The sequence below is a fragment of the Littorina saxatilis genome, linkage group LG13 (assembly GCF_037325665.1).
Source record: "Littorina saxatilis isolate snail1 linkage group LG13, US_GU_Lsax_2.0, whole genome shotgun sequence".
In the NCBI taxonomy this organism is placed as follows: domain Eukaryota; kingdom Metazoa; phylum Mollusca; class Gastropoda; order Littorinimorpha; family Littorinidae; genus Littorina; species Littorina saxatilis.
The window spans coordinates 29,998,825-30,007,984 of NC_090257.1; the positions used below are offsets into that span (position 1 = coordinate 29,998,825).

At 43.9% G+C, this 9,160-nt stretch overlaps 1 non-coding gene across 1 annotated transcript; it reads left to right on the plus strand.

Moving 5' to 3' along the window:
• Nucleotides 1–1,262: 1,262 nt before the first annotated feature.
• Nucleotides 1,263–1,336, plus strand: Trnap-ggg (transfer RNA proline (anticodon GGG)). The gene has a single exon. It is a non-coding gene; the product is annotated as a tRNA-Pro (tRNA).
• The last annotated feature ends 7,824 nt before the right edge of the window (nt 1,337–9,160 follow it).

A 9,160-nucleotide genomic window follows, 5' to 3' on the forward strand; every position in this document is an offset into this window, starting at 1 on the left:
ATCGGTCCAGTAGTTTTCTCGGATCTGATCTACACACACACACACACACACACACACACACACACACACACACCTGCTCACGGGGAGAGTTGATTTAGAAAACTGAGCTTACATTTTAGGGTTTTACCAAATACAATCAAAAGAGAATCTCAATTTAGTTATCCTTTATCATTTAACGTCTACGCGTTTTCGCTTTTGCCCATGATAATAGGGAGATTTAAAAGACAGCACGTTTCGTTTTGCAGCTCGTTTCGTTTGGTGAATGAGTCACCCCGCGAAACGGAACGTGAAACGAGACGGCATAGGCCGCAGACAAGATTTAGATGTATTCACGTTTCGTTTCGGAATGAAGGAAGGGCGATAAATCTTCAAGTGAAATTATCACGTCTGTCATCGATCAGAATGAAAAAAAAAACCCTAGGAGGTGGTCCAGAATCGGGCATACTTTGATTATTTTCAGTCCAAATAAATCACACAGACTTTGTTTATACAAAATCACATACGAAGCCAGAATAAAAATTCGATGCGATGACCTACTTCTGCTTCGCCATTTGCTTTCTCACCATGAAGTTGGATAAATGTACCAGGATCAGCACCCTTCAAAATATTTCAGTTCACAACAGTTGTCTACCTCCAATGAACACATTCTCAGCGCTGAAAGACTGTGAAAGGGTTGATGAATCTAGCAATGCATAAAATGGCCAACAAATAAAACTGTTAGTGTGCAAAAATACTCACAAAAGTTGACGAAATATTGTTCGTTTTTTGGGGGTGGAAAACGTGACTGCGTTTTGACGTTCCACGTTCCGTTTCAGTTGACCTTCACCTTTCCAGCGAGAGACCCCCGAAATGATGACGTTTACCACAACTTCAAAACGAAACGTCCCGACGTTTCGTTTTTTAAATCTCCCTAATGTTCATGCAAGACCGCAACACGACGAAAATCGAAAACGGTGTTTCCCGTTCAGGACCCAAACGTCATACGTTGCTCCGCAAACGACTACGTATGCGGCGTGGTAACCGAGTTACGCATTTGTGGAGCCATGAAAGACGTAGTCTTTACGTGTTCGTAACCCTGCGCGAAGCCTCTTTCATCAGCAAAATCGACAAGACCCCGGCTCCTGATCGGAACTGAGTCAGAAGTAGATATTGCAAACCTAACGCCGATAGTGCAGCATCAAATGCACACATGCACACAGCTGATCTAAGCGACAAAATTCATAAAGCAAAGTGTGATGTTGATGTCAACTACCGACACTACCGGCCCCTGTAGCGCAGTGGTTAGCGCATCGGGCTGGGGGCCGGGAGGTCGTGGGTTCGAATCCCATCAGGGTCATGTGGGTTTTTCGGGCTACGGTCGGCTCCTACCCAGAGTAGAAGTGCTATGGTTCCTATGGGAAGGCTGGAATCACACAGCCGAGTGTCATTCACTTAACGAATGCGACTTTGAGGGTGCTCAGGTTCTGTTTACCTGACCAACACCGCAGGTGCGGCAGTTCTCGGGCCTGGTTGACACCAGGATATATTATGACAGTAAGCGTAGAGTGCTGCCCTGTCACGTAGTCTCAAACCAAATTGGAAATCCAAAGCATCATCATTATAATCATCCTCATCTCATTAATCATCCAAAATATAAATTGTCTTTGCTCTTGTGGCCCTTCATGCCCGGAGCTCTCATGGTGACCTTGGTCTCAGTGTTCCTGTTCCATCCTTCTCTGAATAGTACTTCTGCTGTCAGTCTTCAACGTGTGACGTTCTGGGGGGTCGACGGAGGGACGTGGTGGCGGTCTGCTCTCTGGAGGGGACCCTCACTCAGTCTGGCTCCGCGACTTAGCAGTCAATTGAGTAGGGGGCATAGTAAGTAGTGGGCTGCGTCCGTTAGCTCGGGACAGACCCACTACTGAACACCGTCGAAGTGACTCAGCAGAAGTGCAGTGTCATCTTCCGAGGGTAGCCTACCGCAACGACCCGACATCCCTCCCTGGAGCGTCTGTAAAATCGACAAGTCTGGCAGCGGAACGAAATTCAGATGTGGATGGAGCAGCGAGTGCAGGGACGGGGCGGCGTGAGAGCACACCGGGACAAGGAACAGGTGTAAGGGAAAAAAAAGCAAAAAAACTACCGACACTGCACGCCCAACACATGATTTATTGGTCTACAAGTGGGAGTGTTGCAGCTAGCTGATAAATGTTGCCAACTTCGCGTATGTATTAGCAATAGTCATCGCAAACCGATTTGCAAAACAATCATAAAAACCTTAACGTCCGACCTCAAAAGAACTTCGCCTTCCAATATTATTATAACAAAATAAATACATTTTCGGCATTTGCTGGATTCCGGATTCGATTTCCTTGAATCCAACGTGTGTCGTCTGCTGGACAGTATGCCAAGGTGATAAGAGCCACGAACAATGGCTTTATGGCTCTGACCATTCCATAAACACTACCAAACATATTGTTCCCCATTATTTAGATAAATGTGTTTTATGATGTCCTAATTATCCAGTTTTTTCACACAAGTTGAGGGCGCACTTAGCTGACCTTATTTTGAATTCAATGACATTGATTGCAATGTTGGTCAAGAAATGTTTGACTAGGACCAGAGTATTGGATAGCATTACAACTTGAAAACTTGAAAATTACTTCATCAGTTTGTTCATTTATTTTTTGTTAATTAAAATTAAAACTGTACGAGCAAAATGAAAACTAGGTACGAGCACTTGTAAGCGAAACACGTGCGAGCGTTTTCACCCGCAAATTACGACCAGTAATGAACACACACACACACACACACACACACACACACACACACACACACACACACACACACACATCCTGTCAAAACATCTTGCATACCGGCTCACTAGAAATCTGCGTTGTCAAAGTGACGGAAAATCAAGAAAATTGTGTCACTTGCGTGGTGTTGGATGTGTTGTGAATTCATGTGTGTGTGTGTGTGTGTGTGTGTGTGTGTGTGTGTGTGTGTGTGTGTGTGTGTGTGTGTGTGTGTGTGTGTGTGTGTGTGTGTGTGTGTGTGTGTGTGTGTGTATGTGTGTATGTGTGTGTGTGAGAGAGAGAGTGTGTGTAAGTGAGTGTGTGTATATGTGTAAGTGTGTGTGTGTGTGTGAGAGAGTGTGTGTGTGTGTGTGTATGTGTGTGGGTGTGGGTGTGTATGTGTGTATACATGTGTTTGTGTGTGTGTGTGTGAAAGAGAGAGAGAGAGAGAGAGAGAGGTGAGAGAGAGAGGGTGTGTGTGTGTGACAGTGTGGGTGTGAAAGTCAGCTTTTGCACTGCTGTCACCTCTCCCCCCCCCTCCCGCCTGCGAATTTTTTTTCACACGTCAGGGCCGTATGCATGAACTAGAAGTAAGAAACACTGGAAGTAGAGGCCTCTTTTCGAAGTGGGAACTCCCGAAGTCAACTTTCTAACTGTTCACAATGCATGAACTGACTTGAACGCCAAAGTAGTGACAGCGAGAGTATTAAGGTCAAGGTCGGGGAAATTGGGGGAATCCCTACTAATACGCATGCGCACGTTTCTATCAACATGGCAGTCAACGAAAATGGCAAGGCACGTGTGCCGCTCAAAAAGAAAGTAGACACAGAGGGGCGTTCTGCGCCTTTTTCAGATGGTGAAATTGCTGTACTCTTGACAGAAGTGTTTTACGAAAGAACGGTTATTCTGTCCAAATTTCAGAACAGTCTAACTGTTAAACATAAAGACGCTGTCTGGTCCAAAATTGCCAAAGAAGTGTCGCTCTCTCTCTCTCTCTCTCTCTCTCTCTCTCTCTCTCTCTCTCTCTCTCTCTCTCTCTCTCTCTCTCTCTCTCTCTCTCTCTTACGACACACGCACACACAGACAAACGTACACTCATGCACATACTGACACTATGACACAAGTGACACTGACGGCACACATAAACACACACACACACCACACACTGCACACACACACACACGCGCGCGCTCGCGCGCACACATATACACACACACACGCACCCATACACGCACGCACACAGTCACAAACAAATAACCACACACTCACTCTCTCTCACTTTCTCTCATTCTCTCTCAATCTACACTCATACACACACTGAAACTATGATGACACAAGTGACACGTCACACACACACACTCACACCCCCACACACACATACACACACACACACACACACACACACACACACACATACTCACCGTAGTGACACACATATACACACGCGCGTACAGTTGAAAGTCAAGACATGATATGATTTTTTCAAAGCATAGGAAGGTTTCTTTTGCAAATGAATAAAATTAACACAGAGGCAAAACCCGGTTTTTGCAGCCGGAATGCAATTGCGGAGGCTTAAAAAGGAAAAGATTAATAAACAAGTCGCGTAAGGCGAAAATACAATATTTAGTCAAGTAGCTGTCGAACTCACAGAATGAAACTGAACGCAATGCTATTTTTCAGCAAGACCGTATACTCGTAGCATCGTCAGTCCACCGCTCATGGCAAAGGCAGTGAAGTTGACAAGAAGAGCGGGGTAGTAGTTGCGCTAAGAAGGATAGCACGCTTTTCTGTACCTCTCTTTGTTTTAACTTTCTGAGCATGTTTTTAATCCAAACATATCATATCTATATGTTTTTGGAATCAGGAACCGACAAGGAATAAGATGAAAGTGTTTTTAAATTGATTTCGAAAAAATAATTTTGATAATAATTTTTATATATTTAATTTTCAGAGCTTGTTTTTAATCCGAATATAACATATTTATATGTTTTTGGAATCAGCAAATGATGGAGAATAAGATAAACGTAAATTTGGATCGTTTTATACATTTTTATTTTTTTTTTACAATTTTCAGATTTTTAATGACCAAAGTCATTAATTAATTTTTAAGCCACCAAGCTGAAATGCAATACCGAAGTCCGGGCTTCGTCGAAGATTACTTGACCAAAATTTCAACCAATTTGGTTGAAAAATGAGGGCGTGACAGTGCCGCCTCAACTTTCACGAAAAGCCGGATATGACGTCATCAAAGACATTTATCAAAAAAATGAAAAAAACGTTCGGGGATTTCATACCCAGGAACTCTCATGTCAAATTTCATAAAGATCGGTCCAGTAGTTTAGTCTGAATCGCTCTACACACACACACAGACACACACACACACGCACACACGCACACACGCACATACACCACGACCCTCGTTTCGATTCCCCCTCTATGTTAAAATATTTAGTCAAAACTTGACTAAATATAAAAATATATAGCTCCCGGCGGAACTTGAACCCGGAGCAAATGAACGAGAGCCCGGAACCGTTACCACTGCACTATGTTTCTCGTGTAGAATAGAGGCATGATGAAAAAAGGCATTCTGAGTTATTCAGTCGTGCTGGTTTGAAAGCTCGCCACCTTCGCCGAATGACTCGAGCACGTTTTTTTCGGTCAGTAACTGATCGAACTGTCGCTTTTGAGTCACTCTGTTTTAAGCATTTCACCTAAATTAAACAAGAATGTCACAGTCCGTGTCTATGGTGCAAGGTAGGAGACCGTCTCATTGTAGCCAAGTTACGACAGTTGCTCGATTGACGCATTTCACGTCTTCGATATTGTGTCTGAGATAATTTCCCAATGAGCTGCCTTTAAAAACGGAATGTCCTGCAATTGTAGTATGCGCTGGAGGTTTCTTTTGGATGGGTAAGGACCCTTGAGATGCGATATCGTCGTATAATTATGTCAAGCGAGAGGCCCTTGACATTGGAAGTGGGAACTTCGAAAGCAAAGTTGCCAGCTACTCGGTATGCACGAGCTAAATTGAACGCCGAAGTAGTGGCTTCGAGAGTTCTGAGGTCAAGGTCGAGAAAATTGGGGGAATCCCACTTAGTGCGCATGCGTTTGTAAACGGTAGGCTTGGTGACCAGAAGAAACAAATCTCATCGCGAGTTCGTAAATGGGCAAACGTTGATCGCGCTGTAGCTTTTACTATAATTGTTGTTTTTAACTGGTTGAACGAAAGCTGTGATAATTGTCCTTAAATAGAATGACTGTCTATAATAATGATTTCGTTGACCAGAATGTTGGGGACAATAAAAAAAGGTTGTTTATGTGGTAGCGAAGTCGGTTAACTTAAAACTCTTTTTGTAGTGTTTTTTTAATGATTGTGTATCGGTAAAACTGCTGGACAAAAATAGTTTGGTCAGAGCGAATGTTTGTGTTACTGGTAAATTTAAAAAGGCAGAACTCCATTTTTTGGGAATCAAGATATAAGGTGTAGTGAAAAGAAGATAAGTTCAGCGAATTTCATATTATTTGAGAAAATGTGTGTCCGAATTTTTAAAACAGAAAAATTGTTGTAGCCTACTTAGTTGTTTGTAAATTACGTTTGTCCTCGTTAATTGTGAAGAGGATGTAACTATGTTTATATAAAGTTCAAAGTCAAGATTGGATTTTTGTAGCCTACGTGCGTGTGTGCATGTGTATTAGACATAATACATAGACATAGAACACTTTATTATCTCAATTACGATAAACTCGGGTGTGGTGAATCACAATAAACAGCATAAAACGTAAGAACATGAATAAAATATCAAGGCGCAAATATAGTCAGCTCATCATATTGTGGGGAGTGGGTACACACACACACACACACACACACACACACACACACACACACCGTCGAACACACACATAACGTCGAACACACACACACACACACACACACACACACACACACACACACACACCGTCGAACACACACACACCGTCGAACACACACATAACATCGAAAACACACACACACACACACACACACACACACAAACACACACACAAACACACACACACACACACACACACACAAACACACACACACACACACACAAACACACACACACACACACACGGCACGCGCGAACACGCAAACAAACGTATGAAGGAACAGACGCACAATTATACCCGCACGCACGCACACACAGGCAGACAGGCACTCGCACAAATACATACACACACACACACACACACTCACACACACACACACACACACACACACACACACACACACACACACAGATAAAGCAATGACCAAAAAAATAGCAGAAACTTACACTTCAACACTCGAACACACACACACGCACACAAACACACGCACGCACGCACACAAACACACACACACACACACACTCACACATGCACACAACGACGCCCATTTTCATAGAAACACAGTAACCCCCTCGTATAAGCGGGAATGAAAGAGTGGTGGCCAATGACCCAGAACAAACAAAAGTCAAAGCTGGCAACTCAGGTTTGTATTCAGGGAAATTTGCACGAAATGCATGCAGAAGATACGACTTTTCCCTCTATTTTCTCTCTTTGGGAGCGTCAGCTCGGTTTGACATGAAAAACTGAAGAAAAGCCCTGCCTTTTTGCACTGAGAAACTGTGGAAGTAGCGTGTTTACTACTGGGTCTGGCTGTAGTACATTTACTCTCATTTACTTCCTCGTTAGCTTCCAAAGTAAACTCTTTTTTCGTCCCATGCATGCGAAAGTGAGGATGTACTTCCGATGTCACTCAAAACTTTAGAAGTAGTCGCAAAATACCCTGAGTTACTTCCTCGCTTTGCTTCGAGGTAAACCCTTTTTCCGGCCCATGCATACGAAAGTGAGGCAAGTACTTCCGATGTCACTCAAAACTTCGGGAGTTGTCGCGAACTTCCCCCATAAGCATACGGGCCCAGTTACGGGCTTTCAATCCCGAAGGCTATTTCTGAGTAGCTACGAACGTAAACGGAAGTTCCGATGTGTTCGGATGCTTATCGATTTGAGTTGTCGTTCGTGTCTCGCTGACCCAGCACACGGTAGCGCTGGAATGAGGGTTGCCGATTGCACTCTAGAGATGATCGTCACTGCTGCAGGGTCAATGTATTGAATGATTACCCGCTTCGCCGGGTACCGGCTTCAACGGGAAGAAGTAGAGCCGAATACCAGGCTGCGCCTGGGACCCGGCTTTGCAACACGGAGGAAGGGAGATAACCGCGGCTAGAGGAATACCCGGCTTCGCCGGGGTGAATCGCGAGACAGAGACAGACAGCGTGGCGGTTCATCACAATCACCTTTGCAGGCGAAGTCCTGTCAAACGGGATTGAGAATTTTAGAGCTTATTTCTTAGCACTATTTTATCTGTTGTGGCTTCTCAAATGCCAGAACATACAGACAGACAAAAGCCGCTAGACCACATCACAAACAGAACTCTACAATACACAGGTTTTTGCCCACACACACACACAAACAGAGAAGCCGTATATATATATGTATATCTATATCTATATATATATACGACTTGTGTCTGTCTGTCTGTCTGTCTGTCTGTCTGTCTGTCTGTCTGTGTGTGTGTGTGTGTGTGTGTGTGTGTGTGTGTGTGTGTGTGTGTGTGTGTGTGCGCGATGCACGGCCAAAGTTCTCGATGGATCTGCTTCAAATTTGGTGGGCTTATTCAGAGAGACCCCGGACACAACCTCATCGATGAGATATTTCAACAAGTGCTCTCAGCGCGCAGCGCTGAACCGATTTTGGTTCCACCTCAGATACCCGGGCCCCTATACCGACACACCAAAGCCGCTAGACCACATCACAACACCAAAGTTCTCGGTGGATCTTTTTCAAATTTGGACACCGTATTCAGCTACACCCCGGACACAATATCATCGATGAGATATTTCAACACGTGCTCTCAGCGCGCAGCGCTGAACCGATTTTGGTTTTTGTGTTCATTTCACCATTACAAGTAACTCTTCCTTATCTTCTCCAGTGTTTTGCGTTTATCTCCCTTCCTTCGTGTGGCTTCAATCCATATTCCCGTTTCTAAGTTACTATTTTTAGAATGTCACTGCGCTGTCCAGAACGCTTCCCTTGCACCCGTAAGTTGTTCTTACTGTCAAAGTGAAAAGGTCGAATCAATTTATAGCCACGCGAAAAATACACTCTCACCTATCTCTATATATTTATAGATATACATATATAAATATACGGCTTCTCTGTGTGTGTGTGTGTGTGTATGTGTGTTTGTGTGTGTGTGTAAGCAACACCTGTGGATTATAGAGTTCTGTTTGTGATGGGGTCTAGCGGCTTTTGTCTGTCTGTATGTTCTGGCATTTGAGAAGCCACAACAGATAATATAG